This window comes from Crinia signifera, chromosome 8, assembly GCF_055691185.1.
Source record: "Crinia signifera chromosome 8, ASM5569118v1, whole genome shotgun sequence".
Taxonomy (NCBI): Eukaryota; Metazoa; Chordata; class Amphibia; order Anura; family Myobatrachidae; genus Crinia; species Crinia signifera.
In genome coordinates this window covers 68,336,991-68,349,743 of record NC_139224.1, presented here as the reverse complement: position 1 = coordinate 68,349,743, position 12,753 = coordinate 68,336,991, and the positions used below count along the sequence as shown (strand labels likewise).

General features: G+C 39.4%; 28 non-coding genes across 28 annotated transcripts; all 28 read right to left on the bottom strand.

The window, feature by feature from the left end:
* Positions 1-20: 20 nt before the first annotated feature.
* On the bottom strand, positions 21-139 carry LOC146033819 (5S ribosomal RNA). Its single transcript, XR_014459227.1, has one exon. It is a non-coding gene; the product is annotated as a 5S ribosomal RNA (ribosomal RNA).
* Positions 140-483: 344 nt separating this feature from the next.
* LOC146033055 (5S ribosomal RNA) lies at positions 484-602 on the bottom strand. The gene has a single exon (XR_014458465.1). It is a non-coding gene; the product is annotated as a 5S ribosomal RNA (ribosomal RNA).
* A 344-nt stretch (positions 603-946) lies between these two features.
* Positions 947-1,065, bottom strand: LOC146033807 (5S ribosomal RNA). Its single transcript, XR_014459215.1, has one exon. It is a non-coding gene; the product is annotated as a 5S ribosomal RNA (ribosomal RNA).
* A 344-nt stretch (positions 1,066-1,409) lies between these two features.
* LOC146031044 (5S ribosomal RNA) lies at positions 1,410-1,528 on the bottom strand. Its single transcript, XR_014456522.1, has one exon. It is a non-coding gene; the product is annotated as a 5S ribosomal RNA (ribosomal RNA).
* Positions 1,529-1,873: 345 nt separating this feature from the next.
* Positions 1,874-1,992, bottom strand: LOC146033795 (5S ribosomal RNA). The gene has a single exon (XR_014459203.1). It is a non-coding gene; the product is annotated as a 5S ribosomal RNA (ribosomal RNA).
* Positions 1,993-2,337: 345 nt separating this feature from the next.
* Positions 2,338-2,456, bottom strand: LOC146031392 (5S ribosomal RNA). The gene has a single exon (XR_014456859.1). It is a non-coding gene; the product is annotated as a 5S ribosomal RNA (ribosomal RNA).
* A 345-nt stretch (positions 2,457-2,801) lies between these two features.
* LOC146030709 (5S ribosomal RNA) lies at positions 2,802-2,920 on the bottom strand. Its single transcript, XR_014456200.1, has one exon. It is a non-coding gene; the product is annotated as a 5S ribosomal RNA (ribosomal RNA).
* Positions 2,921-3,265: 345 nt separating this feature from the next.
* Positions 3,266-3,384, bottom strand: LOC146031881 (5S ribosomal RNA). The gene has a single exon (XR_014457333.1). It is a non-coding gene; the product is annotated as a 5S ribosomal RNA (ribosomal RNA).
* Positions 3,385-3,728: 344 nt separating this feature from the next.
* LOC146027491 (5S ribosomal RNA) lies at positions 3,729-3,847 on the bottom strand. Its single transcript, XR_014454891.1, has one exon. It is a non-coding gene; the product is annotated as a 5S ribosomal RNA (ribosomal RNA).
* A 344-nt stretch (positions 3,848-4,191) lies between these two features.
* Positions 4,192-4,310, bottom strand: LOC146032314 (5S ribosomal RNA). Its single transcript, XR_014457755.1, has one exon. It is a non-coding gene; the product is annotated as a 5S ribosomal RNA (ribosomal RNA).
* Positions 4,311-4,655: 345 nt separating this feature from the next.
* LOC146031880 (5S ribosomal RNA) lies at positions 4,656-4,774 on the bottom strand. The gene has a single exon (XR_014457332.1). It is a non-coding gene; the product is annotated as a 5S ribosomal RNA (ribosomal RNA).
* Positions 4,775-5,118: 344 nt separating this feature from the next.
* On the bottom strand, positions 5,119-5,237 carry LOC146033054 (5S ribosomal RNA). Its single transcript, XR_014458464.1, has one exon. It is a non-coding gene; the product is annotated as a 5S ribosomal RNA (ribosomal RNA).
* Positions 5,238-5,581: 344 nt separating this feature from the next.
* LOC146032313 (5S ribosomal RNA) lies at positions 5,582-5,700 on the bottom strand. The gene has a single exon (XR_014457754.1). It is a non-coding gene; the product is annotated as a 5S ribosomal RNA (ribosomal RNA).
* Positions 5,701-6,045: 345 nt separating this feature from the next.
* Positions 6,046-6,164, bottom strand: LOC146031879 (5S ribosomal RNA). Its single transcript, XR_014457331.1, has one exon. It is a non-coding gene; the product is annotated as a 5S ribosomal RNA (ribosomal RNA).
* A 344-nt stretch (positions 6,165-6,508) lies between these two features.
* On the bottom strand, positions 6,509-6,627 carry LOC146033052 (5S ribosomal RNA). The gene has a single exon (XR_014458463.1). It is a non-coding gene; the product is annotated as a 5S ribosomal RNA (ribosomal RNA).
* Positions 6,628-6,971: 344 nt separating this feature from the next.
* On the bottom strand, positions 6,972-7,090 carry LOC146032311 (5S ribosomal RNA). The gene has a single exon (XR_014457752.1). It is a non-coding gene; the product is annotated as a 5S ribosomal RNA (ribosomal RNA).
* Positions 7,091-7,435: 345 nt separating this feature from the next.
* On the bottom strand, positions 7,436-7,554 carry LOC146033783 (5S ribosomal RNA). Its single transcript, XR_014459191.1, has one exon. It is a non-coding gene; the product is annotated as a 5S ribosomal RNA (ribosomal RNA).
* A 344-nt stretch (positions 7,555-7,898) lies between these two features.
* On the bottom strand, positions 7,899-8,017 carry LOC146034030 (5S ribosomal RNA). The gene has a single exon (XR_014459436.1). It is a non-coding gene; the product is annotated as a 5S ribosomal RNA (ribosomal RNA).
* Positions 8,018-8,362: 345 nt separating this feature from the next.
* LOC146033769 (5S ribosomal RNA) lies at positions 8,363-8,481 on the bottom strand. The gene has a single exon (XR_014459178.1). It is a non-coding gene; the product is annotated as a 5S ribosomal RNA (ribosomal RNA).
* A 344-nt stretch (positions 8,482-8,825) lies between these two features.
* On the bottom strand, positions 8,826-8,944 carry LOC146033924 (5S ribosomal RNA). The gene has a single exon (XR_014459333.1). It is a non-coding gene; the product is annotated as a 5S ribosomal RNA (ribosomal RNA).
* Positions 8,945-9,289: 345 nt separating this feature from the next.
* On the bottom strand, positions 9,290-9,408 carry LOC146033757 (5S ribosomal RNA). The gene has a single exon (XR_014459166.1). It is a non-coding gene; the product is annotated as a 5S ribosomal RNA (ribosomal RNA).
* A 345-nt stretch (positions 9,409-9,753) lies between these two features.
* On the bottom strand, positions 9,754-9,872 carry LOC146033745 (5S ribosomal RNA). Its single transcript, XR_014459154.1, has one exon. It is a non-coding gene; the product is annotated as a 5S ribosomal RNA (ribosomal RNA).
* Positions 9,873-10,217: 345 nt separating this feature from the next.
* Positions 10,218-10,336, bottom strand: LOC146033733 (5S ribosomal RNA). The gene has a single exon (XR_014459142.1). It is a non-coding gene; the product is annotated as a 5S ribosomal RNA (ribosomal RNA).
* A 345-nt stretch (positions 10,337-10,681) lies between these two features.
* On the bottom strand, positions 10,682-10,800 carry LOC146033721 (5S ribosomal RNA). The gene has a single exon (XR_014459129.1). It is a non-coding gene; the product is annotated as a 5S ribosomal RNA (ribosomal RNA).
* Positions 10,801-11,145: 345 nt separating this feature from the next.
* LOC146030426 (5S ribosomal RNA) lies at positions 11,146-11,264 on the bottom strand. The gene has a single exon (XR_014455921.1). It is a non-coding gene; the product is annotated as a 5S ribosomal RNA (ribosomal RNA).
* A 345-nt stretch (positions 11,265-11,609) lies between these two features.
* LOC146033709 (5S ribosomal RNA) lies at positions 11,610-11,728 on the bottom strand. Its single transcript, XR_014459117.1, has one exon. It is a non-coding gene; the product is annotated as a 5S ribosomal RNA (ribosomal RNA).
* Positions 11,729-12,073: 345 nt separating this feature from the next.
* On the bottom strand, positions 12,074-12,192 carry LOC146033697 (5S ribosomal RNA). The gene has a single exon (XR_014459105.1). It is a non-coding gene; the product is annotated as a 5S ribosomal RNA (ribosomal RNA).
* Positions 12,193-12,537: 345 nt separating this feature from the next.
* LOC146030708 (5S ribosomal RNA) lies at positions 12,538-12,656 on the bottom strand. The gene has a single exon (XR_014456199.1). It is a non-coding gene; the product is annotated as a 5S ribosomal RNA (ribosomal RNA).
* Between the last annotated feature and the right edge of the window lie 97 nt (positions 12,657-12,753).

Below are 12,753 nucleotides of genomic sequence, written 5' to 3'. Positions count from 1 at the left end.
ATTTGCCAGTAATGGGAAAAAACCTACAGCACCTGGTGTTCCCATGTGGTCTCCCACCCAAGTACTAACCAGGCCCAACACTGCTTAGCTTCCAAGATCAGACGAGATTGGGCGTATCCAATGTGGTATGGCTGTAGGTGAGATGGAGGCACTTTTTTGCCCTCTTCTACTTCTATCTAAAGGTAAGCTAATAAAAAAGTTTCCTAACTATATTGGCTTACTGAAAAAAATCATGTGTTGGTAATGTAAAAAGACCAACAGGACACAATATTAGCAGGTGGTCTCAAATTAAACTACTAAAGAGGCTCAACACTATTTAGCTGCCAAAAGCAGTTGGAATTGGGCCGAAACAGTGTGGTAAGTCTTTAGGTGATGGCTATTGTGTCTGTTTGACCTCTCCCAAATGTCTGTATTGGCAATAAAAAGAAAAAGTTTCCAATTTAAATAGCTAGAGAATAAAAACAATTTGCCAGTAATGGGAAAAACCTACAGCACCTGGTGTTCCCATGTGGTCTCCCACCCAAGTATTAACCAGGCCCAACACTGCTTAGCTTCCAAGATCAGACGAGATTGAGCGTATCCAATGTGGTATGGCTGTAGGTGAGATACAGTCACTTTTTTGCCCTCTTCTACTTCTATAACCAGGTAAGCTAATAAAAAAGTTTCCTAACATTATTGGCTTACTGAAAAAAATCATGTGTTGGTAATGTAAAAATACCTACAGGACATAATATTAGCAGGTGGTCTCAAATTAAACTACTAAAGAGGCTCAACACTATTTAGCTGCCAAAAGCAGTTGAAATTGGGCCGAAACAGTGTGGTAAGTCTTTAGGTGATGGCTATTGTGTCTGTTTGACCTCTCCCAAATGTCTGTATTGGCAATAAAAAGAAAAAGTTTCCAATTTAAATAGCTAGAGAATAAAAACAATTTGCCAGTAATGGGAAAAACCTACAGCACCTGGTGTTCCCATGTGGTCTCCCACCCAAGTACTAACCAGGCCCAACACTGCTTAGCTTCCAAGATCAGACGAGATTGGGCGTATCCAATGTGGTATGGCTGTAGGTGAGATGCAGGCACTTTTTTGCCCTCTTCTACTTCTATCTAAAGGTAAGCTAATAAAAAAGTTTCCTAACTATATTGGCTTACTGAAAAAAATCATGTGTTGGTAATGTAAAAAGACCAACAGGACACAATATTAGCAGGTGGTCTCAAATTAAACTACTAAAGAGGCTCAACACTATTTAGCTGCCAAAAGCAGTTGGAATTGGGCCGAAACAGTGTGGTAAGTCTTTAGGTGATGGCTATTGTGTCTGTTTGACCTCTCCCAAATGTCTGTATTGGCAATAAAAAGAAAAAGTTTCCAATTTAAATAGCTAGAGAATAAAAACAATTTGCCAGTAATGGGAAAAACCTACAGCACCTGGTGTTCCCATGTGGTCTCCCACCCAAGTACTAACCAGGCCCAACACTGCTTAGCTTCCAAGATCAGACGAGATTGAGCGTATCCAATGTGGTATGGCTGTAGGTGAGATACAGTCACTTTTTTGCCCTCTTCAACTTCTATAACCAGGTAAGCTAATAAAAAAGTTTCCTAACATTATTGGCTTACTGAAAAAAATCATGTGTTGGTAATGTAAAAATACCTACAGGACATAATATTAGCAGGTGGTCTCAAATTAAACTACTAAAGAGGCTCAACACTATTTAGCTGCCAAAAGCAGTTGGAATTGGGCCGAAACAGTGTGGTAAGTCTTTAGGTGATGGCTATTGTGTCTGTTTGACCTCTCCCAAATGTCTGTATTGGCAATAAAAAGAAAAAGTTTCCAATTTAAATAGCTAGAGAATAAAAACAATTTGCCAGTAATGGGAAAAAACCTACAGCACCTGGTGTTCCCATGTGGTCTCCCACCCAAGTACTAACCAGGCCCAACACTGCTTAGCTTCCAAGATCAGACGAGATTGGGCGTATCCAATGTGGTATGGCTGTAGGTGAGATAGAGTCACTTTTTTGCCCACTTCTACTTCTATAACCAGGTAAGCTAATAAAAAAGTTTCCTAACATTATTGGCTTACTGAAAAAAATCATGTGTTGGTAATGTAAAAATACCTACAGGACATAATATTAGCAGGTGGTCTCAAATTAAACTACTAAAGAGGCTCAACACTATTTAGCTGCCAAAAGCAGTTGGAATTGGGCCGAAACAGTGTGGTAAGTCTTTAGGTGATGGCTATTGTGTCTGTTTGACCTCTCCCAAATGTCTGTATTGGCAATAAAAAGAAAAAGTTTCCAATTTAAATAGCTAGAGAATAAAAACAATTTGCCAGTAATGGGAAAAAACCTACAGCACCTGGTGTTCCCATGTGGTCTCCCACCCAAGTACTAACCAGGCCCAACACTGCTTAGCTTCCAAGATCAGACGAGATTGGGCGTATCCAATGTGGTATGGCTGTAGTTGAGATAGAGTCACTTTTTTGCCCTCTTCTACTTCTATAACCAGGTAAGCTAATAAAAAAGTTTCCTAACATTATTGGCTTACTGAAAAAAATCATGTGTTGGTAATGTAAAAAGACCTACAGGACATAATATTAGCAGGTGGTCTCAAATTAAACTACTAATGAGGCTCAACACTGTTTAGCTGCCAAAAGCAGTTGGAATTGGGCCGAAACAGTGTGGTAAGTCTTTAGATGATGGCTATTGTGTCTGTTTCACCTCTCTCAAATGTCTGTATTGGCAATAAAAAGAAAAAGTTTCCAATTTAAATAGCTAGAGAATAAAAACAATTTGCCAGTAATGGGAAAAAACCTACAGCACCTGGTGTTCCCATATGGTCTCCCACCCAAGTACTAACCAGGCCCAACACTGCTTAGCTTCCAAGATCAGACGAGATTGGGCGTATCCAATGTGGTATGGCTGTAGGTGAGATGCAAGCACTTTTTTGCCCTCTTCTACTTCTATCTAAAGGTAAGCTAATAAAAAAGTTTCCTAACTATATTGGCTTACTGAAAAAAATCATGTGTTGGTAATGTAAAAAGACCTACAGGACATAATATTAGCAGGTGGTCTCAAACTAAACTGCTAAAGAGGCTCAATACTATTTAGCTGCCAAAAGCAGTTGGAATTGGGCCGAAACAGTGTGGTAAGTCTTTAGGTGATGGCTATTGTGTCTGTTTGACCTCTCCCAAATGTCTGTATTGGCAATAAAAAGAAAAAGTTTCCAATTTAAATAGCTAGAGAATAAAAACAATTTGACAGTAATGGGAAAAAACCTACAGCACCTGGTGTTCCCATGTGGTCTCCCACCCAAGTACTAACCAGGCCCAACACTGCTTAGCTTCCAAGATCAGACAAGATTGGGCGTATCCAATGTGGTATGGCTGTAGGTGAGATGCAGGCACTTGTTTGCCCTCTTCTACTTCTATCTAAAGGTAAGCTAATAAAAAAGTTTCCTAACTATATTGGCTTACTGAAAAAAATCATGTGTTGGTAATGTAAAAAGACCTACAGGACATAATATTAGCAGGTGGTCTCAAATTAAACTACTAAAGAGGCTCAACACTATTTAGCTGCCAAAAGCAGTTGGAATTGGGCCGAAACAGTGTGGTAAGTCTTTAGGTGATGGCTATTGTGTCTGTTTGACCTCTCCCAAATGTCTGTATTGGCAATAAAAAGAAAAAGTTTCCAATTTAAATAGCTAGAGAATAAAAACAATTTGCCAGTAATGGGAAAAACCTACAGCACCTGGTGTTACCATGTGGTCTCCCACCAAAGTATTAACCAGGCCCAACACTGCTTAGCTTCCAAGATCAGACGAGATTGAGCGTATCCAATGTGGTATGGCTGTAGGTGAGATACAGTCACTTTTTTGCCCTCTTCTATTTCTATAACCAGGTAAGCTAATAAAAAAGTTTCCTAACATTATTGGCTTACTGAAAAAAATCATGTGTTGGTAATGTAAAAATACCTACAGGACATAATATTAGCAGGTGGTCTCAAATTAAACTACTAAAGAGGCTCAACACTATTTAGCTGCCAAAAGCAGTTGGAATTGGGCCGAAACAGTGTGGTAAGTCTTTAGGTGATGGCTATTGTGTCTGTTTGACCTCTCCCAAATGTCTGTATTGGCAATAAAAAGAAAAAGTTTCCAATTTAAATAGCTAGAGAATAAAAACAATTTGCCAGTAATGGGAAAAACCTACAGCACCTGGTGTTCCCATGTGGTCTCCCACCCAAGTACTAACCAGGCCCAACACTGCTGAGCTTCCAAGATCAGACGAGATTGGGCGTATCCAATGTGGTATGGCTGTAGGTGAGATACAGTCACTTTTTTGCCCTCTTCTACTTCTATAACCAGGTAAGCTAATAAAAAAGTTTCCTAACATTATTGGCTTACTGAAAAAAATCATGTGTTGGTAATGTAAAAAGACCTACAGGACATAATATTAGCAGGTGGTCTCAATCTAAACTGCTAAAGAGGCTCAATACTATTTAGCTGCCAAAAGCAGTTGGAATTGGGCCGAAACAGTGTGGTAAGTCTTTAGGTGATGGCTATTGTGTCTGTTTGACCTCTCCCAAATGTCTGTATTGGCAATAAAAAGAAAAAGTTTCCAATTTAAATAGCTAGAGAATAAAAACAATTTGACAGTAATGGGAAAAAACCTACAGCACCTGGTGTTCCCATGTGGTCTCCCACCCAAGTACTAACCAGGCCCAACACTGCTTAGCTTCCAAGATCAGACAAGATTGGGCGTATCCAATGTGGTATGGCTGTAGGTGAGATGCAGGCACTTGTTTGCCCTCTTCTACTTCTATCTAAAGGTAAGCTAATAAAAAAGTTTCCTAACTATATTGGCTTACTGAAAAAAATCATGTGTTGGTAATGTAAAAAGACCTACAGGACATAATATTAGCAGGTGGTCTCAAATTAAACTACTAAAGAGGCTCAACACTATTTAGCTGCCAAAAGCAGTTGGAATTGGGCCGAAACAGTGTGGTAAGTCTTTAGGTGATGGCTATTGTGTCTGTTTGACCTCTCCCAAATGTCTGTATTGGCAATAAAAAGAAAAAGTTTCCAATTTAAATAGCTAGAGAATAAAAACAATTTGCCAGTAATGGGAAAAACCTACAGCACCTGGTGTTCCCATGTGGTCTCCCACCCAAGTATTAACCAGGCCCAACACTGCTTAGCTTCCAAGATCAGACGAGATTGAGCGTATCCAATGTGGTATGGCTGTAGGTGAGATACATTCACTTTTTTGCCCTCTTCTATTTCTATAACCAGGTAAGCTAATAAAAAAGTTTCCTAACATTATTGGCTTACTGAAAAAAATCATGTGTTGGTAATGTAAAAATACCTACAGGACATAATATTAGCAGGTGGTCTCAAATTAAACTACTAAAGAGGCTCAACACTATTTAGCTGCCAAAAGCAGTTGGAATTGGGCCGAAACAGTGTGGTAAGTCTTTAGGTGATGGCTATTGTGTCTGTTTGACCTCTCCCAAATGTCTGTATTGGCAATAAAAAGAAAAAGTTTCCAATTTAAATAGCTAGAGAATAAAAACAATTTGCCAGTAATGGGAAAAACCTACAGCACCTGGTGTTCCCATGTGGTCTCCCACCCAAGTACTAACCAGGCCCAACACTGCTGAGCTTCCAAGATCAGACGAGATTGGGCGTATCCAATGTGGTATGGCTGTAGGTGAGATACAGTCACTTTTTTGCCCTCTTCTACTTCTATAACCAGGTAAGCTAATAAAAAAGTTTCCTAACATTATTGGCTTACTGAAAAAAATCATGTGTTGGTAATGTAAAAAGACCTACAGGACATAATATTAGCAGGTGGTCTCAAACTAAACTGCTAAAGAGGCTCAATACTATTTAGCTGCCAAAAGCAGTTGGAATTGGGCCGAAACAGTGTGGTAAGTCTTTAGGTGATGGCTATTGTGTCTGTTTGACCTCTCCCAAATGTCTGTATTGGCAATAAAAAGAAAAAGTTTCCAATTTAAATAGCTAGAGAATAAAAACAATTTGACAGTAATGGGAAAAAACCTACAGCACCTGGTGTTCCCATGTGGTCTCCCACCCAAGTACTAACCAGGCCCAACACTGCTTAGCTTCCAAGATCAGACAAGATTGGGCGTATCCAATGTGGTATGGCTGTAGGTGAGATGCAGGCACTTGTTTGCCCTCTTCTACTTCTATCTAAAGGTAAGCTAATAAAAAAGTTTCCTAACTATATTGGCTTACTGAAAAAAATCATGTGTTGGTAATGTAAAAAGACCTACAGGACATAATATTAGCAGGTGGTCTCAAATTAAACTACTAAAGAGGCTCAACACTATTTAGCTGCCAAAAGCAGTTGGAATTGGGCCGAAACAGTGTGGTAAGTCTTTAGGTGATGGCTATTGTGTCTGTTTGACCTCTCCCAAATGTCTGTATTGGCAATAAAAAGAAAAAGTTTCCAATTTAAATAGCTAGAGAATAAAAACAATTTGCCAGTAATGGGAAAAACCTACAGCACCTGGTGTTCCCATGTGGTCTCCCACCCAAGTATTAACCAGGCCCAACACTGCTTAGCTTCCAAGATCAGACGAGATTGAGCGTATCCAATGTGGTATGGCTGTAGGTGAGATACATTCACTTTTTTGCCCTCTTCTATTTCTATAACCAGGTAAGCTAATAAAAAAGTTTCCTAACATTATTGGCTTACTGAAAAAAATCATGTGTTGGTAATGTAAAAATACCTACAGGACATAATATTAGCAGGTGGTCTCAAATTAAACTACTAAAGAGGCTCAACACTATTTAGCTGCCAAAAGCAGTTGGAATTGGGCCGAAACAGTGTGGTAAGTCTTTAGGTGATGGCTATTGTGTCTGTTTGACCTCTCCCAAATGTCTGTATTGGCAATAAAAAGAAAAAGTTTCCAATTTAAATAGCTAGAGAATAAAAACAATTTGCCAGTAATGGGAAAAACCTACAGCACCTGGTGTTCCCATGTGGTCTCCCACCCAAGTACTAACCAGGCCCAACACTGCTGAGCTTCCAAGATCAGACGAGATTGGGCGTATCCAATGTGGTATGGCTGTAGGTGAGATACAGTCACTTTTTTGCCCTCTTCTACTTCTATAACCAGGTAAGCTAATAAAAAAGTTTCCTAACATTATTGGCTTACTGAAAAAAATCATGTGTTGGTAATGTAAAAAGACCTACAGGACATAATATTAGCAGGTGGTCTCAAATGAAACTACTAAAGAGGCTCAACACTATTTAGCTGCCAAAAGTAGTTGGAATTGGGCCGAAACAGTGTGGTAAGTCTTTAGGTGATGGCTATTGTGTCTGTTTGACCTCTCCCAAATGTCTGTATTGGCAATAAAAAGAAAAAGTTTCCAATTTAAATAGCTAGAGAATAAAAACAATTTGCCAGTAATGGGAAAAAACCTACAGCACCTGGTGTTCCCATGTGGTCTCCCACCCAAGTACTAACCAGGCCCAACACTGCTTAGCTTCCAAGATCAGACGAGATTGGGCGTATCCAATGTGGTATGGCTGTAGGTGAGATGCAGGCACTTTTTTGCCCTCTTCTACTTCTATCTAAAGGTAAGCTAATAAAAAAGTTTCCTAACTATATTGGCTTACTGAAAAAAATCATGTGTTGGTAATGTAAAAAGACCAACAGGACACAATATTAGCAGGTGGTCTCAAATTAAACTACTAAAGAGGCACAACACTATTTAGCTGCCAAAAGCAGTTGGAATTGGGCCGAAACAGTGTGGTAAGTCTTTAGGTGATGGCTATTGTGTCTGTTTGACCTCTCCCAAATGTCTGTATTGGCAATAAAAAGAAAAAGTTTCCAATTTAAATAGCTAGAGAATAAAAACAATTTGCCAGTAATGGGAAAAACCTACAGCACCTGGTGTTCCCATGTGGTCTCCCACCCAAGTATTAACCAGGCCCAACACTGCTTAGCTTCCAAGATCAGACGAGATTGAGCGTATCCAATGTGGCATGGCTGTAGGTGAGATACAGTCACTTTTTTGCCCTCTTCTACTTCTATAACCAGGTAAGCTAATAAAAAAGTTTCCTAACATTATTGTCTTACTGAAAAAAATCATGTGTTGGTAATGTAAAAATACCTACAGGACATAATATTAGCAGGTGGTCTCAAATTAAACTACTAAAGAGGCTCAACACTATTTAGCTGCCAAAAGCAGTTGGAATTGGGCCGAAACAGTGTGGTAAGTCTTTAGGTGATGGCTATTGTGTCTGTTTGACCTCTCCCAAATGTCTGTATTGGCAATAAAAAGAAAAAGTTTCCAATTTAAATAGCTAGAGAATAAAAACAATTTGCCAGTAATGGGAAAAAACCTACAGCACCTGGTGTTCCCATGTGGTCTCCCACCCAAGTACTAACCAGGCCCAACACTGCTTAGCTTCCAAGATCAGACGAGATTGGGCGTATCCAATGTGGTATGGCTGTAGGTGAGATGCAGGCACTTTTTTGCCCTCTTCTACTTCTATCTAAAGGTAAGCTAATAAAAAAGTTTCCTAACTATATTGGCTTACTGAAAAAAATCATGTGTTGGTAATGTAAAAAGACCAACAGGACACAATATTAGCAGGTGGTCTCAAATTAAACTACTAAAGAGGCTCAACACTATTTAGCTGCCAAAAGCAGTTGGAATTGGGCCGAAACAGTGTGGTAAGTCTTTAGGTGATGGCTATTGTGTCTGTTTGACCTCTCCCAAATGTCTGTATTGGCAATAAAAAGAAAAAGTTTCCAATTTAAATAGCTAGAGAATAAAAACAATTTGCCAGTAATGGGAAAAACCTACAGCACCTGGTGTTCCCATGTGGTCTCCCACCCAAGTACTAACCAGGCCCAACACTGCTGAGCTTCCAAGATCAGACGAGATTGGGCGTATCCAATGTGGTATGGCTGTATGTGAGATACAGTCACTTTTTTGCCCTCTTCTACTTCTATAACCAGGTAAGCTAATAAAAAAGTTTCCTAACATTATTGGCTTACTGAAAAAAATCATGTGTTGGTAATGTAAAAATACCTACAGGACATAATATTAGCAGGTGGTCTCAAATTAAACTACTAAAGAGGCTCAACACTATTTAGCTGCCAAAAGCAGTTGGAATTGGGCCGAAACAGTGTGGTAAGTCTTTAGGTGATGGCTATTGTGTCTGTTTGACCTCTCCCAAATGTCTGTATTGGCAATAAAAAGAAAAAGTTTCCAATTTAAATAGCTAGAGAATAAAAACAATTTGCCAGTAATGGGATAAAACCTACAGCACCTGGTGTTCCCATGTGGTCTCCCACCCAAGTACTAACCAGGCCCAACACTGCTTAGCTTCCAAGATCAGACGAGATTGGGCGTATCCAATGTGGTATGGCTGTAGGTGAGATAGAGTCACTTTTTTGCCCTCTTCTACTTCTATAACCAGGTAAGCTAATAAAAAAGTTTCCTAACATTATTGGCTTACTGAAAAAAATCATGTGTTGGTAATGTAAAAAGACCTACAGGACATAATATTAGCAGGTGGTCTCAAATTAAACTACTAATGAGGCTCAACACTGTTTAGCTGCCAAAAGCAGTTGGAATTGGGCCGAAACAGTGTGGTAAGTCTTTAGGTGATGGCTATTGTGTCTGTTTCACCTCTCTCAAATGTCTGTATTGGCAATAAAAAGAAAAAGTTTCCAATTTAAATAGCTAGAGAATAAAAACAATTTGCCAGTAATGGGAAAAAACCTACAGCACCTGGTGTTCCCATGTGGTCTCCCACCCAAGTACTAACCAGGCCCAACACTGCTTAGCTTCCAAGATCAGACGAGATTGGGCGTATCCAATGTGGTATGGCTGTAGGTGAGATGCAAGCACTTTTTTGCCCTCTTCTACTTCTATCTAAAGGTAAGCTAATAAAAAAGTTTCCTAACTATATTGGCTTACTGAAAAAAATCATGTGTTGGTAATGTAAAAATACCTACAGGACATAATATTAGCAGGTGGTCTCAAATTAAACTACTAAAGAGGCTCAACACTATTTAGCTGCCAAAAGCAGTTGGAATTGGGCCGAAACAGTGTGGTAAGTCTTTAGGTGATGGCTATTGTGTCTGTTTGACCTCTCCCAAATGTCTGTATTGGCAATAAAAAGAAAAAGTTTCCAATTTAAATAGCTAGAGAATAAAAACAATTTGCCAGTAATGGGAAAAAACCTACAGCACCTGGTGTTCCCATGTGGTCTCCCACCCAAGTACTAACCAGGCCCAACACTGCTTAGCTTCCAAGATCAGACGAGATTGGGCGTATCCAATGTGGTATGGCTGTAGGTGAGATAGAGTCACTTTTTTGCCCTCTTCTACTTCTATAACCTGGTAAGCTAATAAAAAAGTTTCCTAACATTATTGGCTTACTGAAAATAATCATGTGTTGGTAATGTAAAAAGACCTACAGGACATAATATTAGCAGGTGGTCTCAAATTAAACTACTAATGAGGCTCAACACTGTTTAGCTGCCAAAAGCAGTTGGAATTGGGCCGAAACAGTGTGGTAAGTCTTTAGGTGATGGCTATTGTGTCTGTTTCACCTCTCTCAAATGTATGTATTGGCAATAAAAAGAAAAAGTTTCCAATTTAAATAGCTAGAGAATAAAAACAATTTGCCAGTAATGGGAAAAAACCTACAGCACCTGGTGTTCCCATGTGGTCTCCCACCCAAGTACTAACCAGGCCCAACACTGCTTAGCTTCCAAGATCAGACGAGATTGGGCGTATCCAATGTGGTATGGCTGTAGGTGAGATGCAAGCAATTTTTTGCCCTCTTCTACTTCTATCTAAAGGTAAGCTAATAAAAAAGTTTCCTAACTATATTGGCTTACTGAAAAAAATCATGTGTTGGTAATGTAAAAAGACCTACAGGACATAATATTAGCAGGTGGTCTCAAATTAAACTGCTAAAGAGGCTCAATACTATTTAGCTGCCAAAAGCAGTTGGAATTGGGCCGAAACAGTGTGGTAAGTCTTTAGGTGATGGCTATTGTGTCTGTTTGACCTCTCCCAAATGTCTGTATTGGCAATAAAAAGAAAAAGTTTCCAATTTTAATAGCTAGAGAATAAAAACAATTTGCCAGTAATGGGAAAAAACCTACAGCACCTGGTGTTCCCATGTGGTCTCCCACCCAAGTACTAACCGGGCCCAACACTGCTTAGCTTCCAAGATCAGACGAGATTGGGCGTATCCAATGTGGTATGGCTGTAGGTGAGATGCAGGCACTTGTTTGCCCTCTTCTACTTCTATCTAAAGGTAAGCTAATAAAAAAGTTTCCTAACTATATTGGCTTACTGAAAAAAATCATGTGTTGGTAATGTAAAAAGACCAACAGGACACAATATTAGCAGGTGGTCTCAAATTAAACTACTAAAGAGGCTCAACACTATTTAGCTGCCAAAAGCAGTTGGAATTGGGCCGAAACAGTGTGGTAAGTCTTTAGGTGATGGCTATTGTGTCTGTTTGACCTCTCCCAAATGTCTGTATTGGCAATAAAAAGAAAAAGTTTCCAATTTAAATAGCTAGAGAATAAAAACAATTTGCCAGTAATGGGAAAAAACCTACAGCACCTGGTGTTCCCATGTGGTCTCCCACCCAAGTACTAACCAGGCCCAACACTGCTTAGCTTCCAAGATCAGACGAGATTGGGCGTATCCAATGTGGTATGGCTGTAGGTGAGATGCAAGCACTTTTTTGCCCTCTTCTACTTCTATCTAAAGGTAAGCTAATAAAAAAGTTTCCTAACTATATTGGCTTACTGAAAAAAATCATGTGTTGGTAATGTAAAAAGACCTACAGGACATAATATTAGCAGGTGGTCTCAAATTAAACTGCTAAAGAGGCTCAATACTATTTAGCTGCCAAAAGCAGTTGGAATTGGGCCGAAACAGTGTGGTAAGTCTTTAGGTGATGGCTATTGTGTCTGTTTGACCTCTCCCAAATGTCTGTATTGGCAATAAAAAGAAAAAGTTTCCAATTTAAATAGCTAGAGAATAAAAACAATTTGCCAGTAATGGGAAAAAACCTACAGCACCTGGTGTTCCCATGTGGTCTCCCACCCAAGTACTAACCAGGCCCAACACTGCTTAGCTTCCAAGATCAGACGAGATTGGGCGTATCCAATGTGGTATGGCTGTAGGTGAGATGCAGGCACTTGTTTGCCCTCTTCTACTTCTATCTAAAGGTAAGCTAATAAAAAAGTTTCCTAACTATATTGGCTTACTGAAAAAAATCATGTGTTGGTAATGTAAAAAGACCTACAGGACATAATATTAGCAGGTGGTCTCAAATTAAACTACTAAAGAGGCTCAACACTATTTAGCTGCCAAAAGCAGTTGGAATTGGGCCGAAACAGTGTGGTAAGTCTTTAGGTGATGGCTATTGTGTCTGTTTGACCTCTCCCAAATGTCTGTATTGGCAATAAAAAGAAAAAGTTTCCAATTTAAATAGCTAGAGAATAAAAACAATTTGCCAGTAATGGGAAAAAACCTACAGCACCTGGTGTTCCCATATGGTCTCCCACCCAAGTACTAACCAGGCCCAACACTGCTTAGCTTCCAAGATCAGACGAGATTGGGCGTATCCAATGTGGTATGGCTGTAGGTGAGATACAAGCACTTTTTTGCCCTCTTCTACTTCTATCTAAAGATAAGCTAATAAAAAAGTTTCCTAACTATATTGGCTTACTGAAAAAAATCGTGT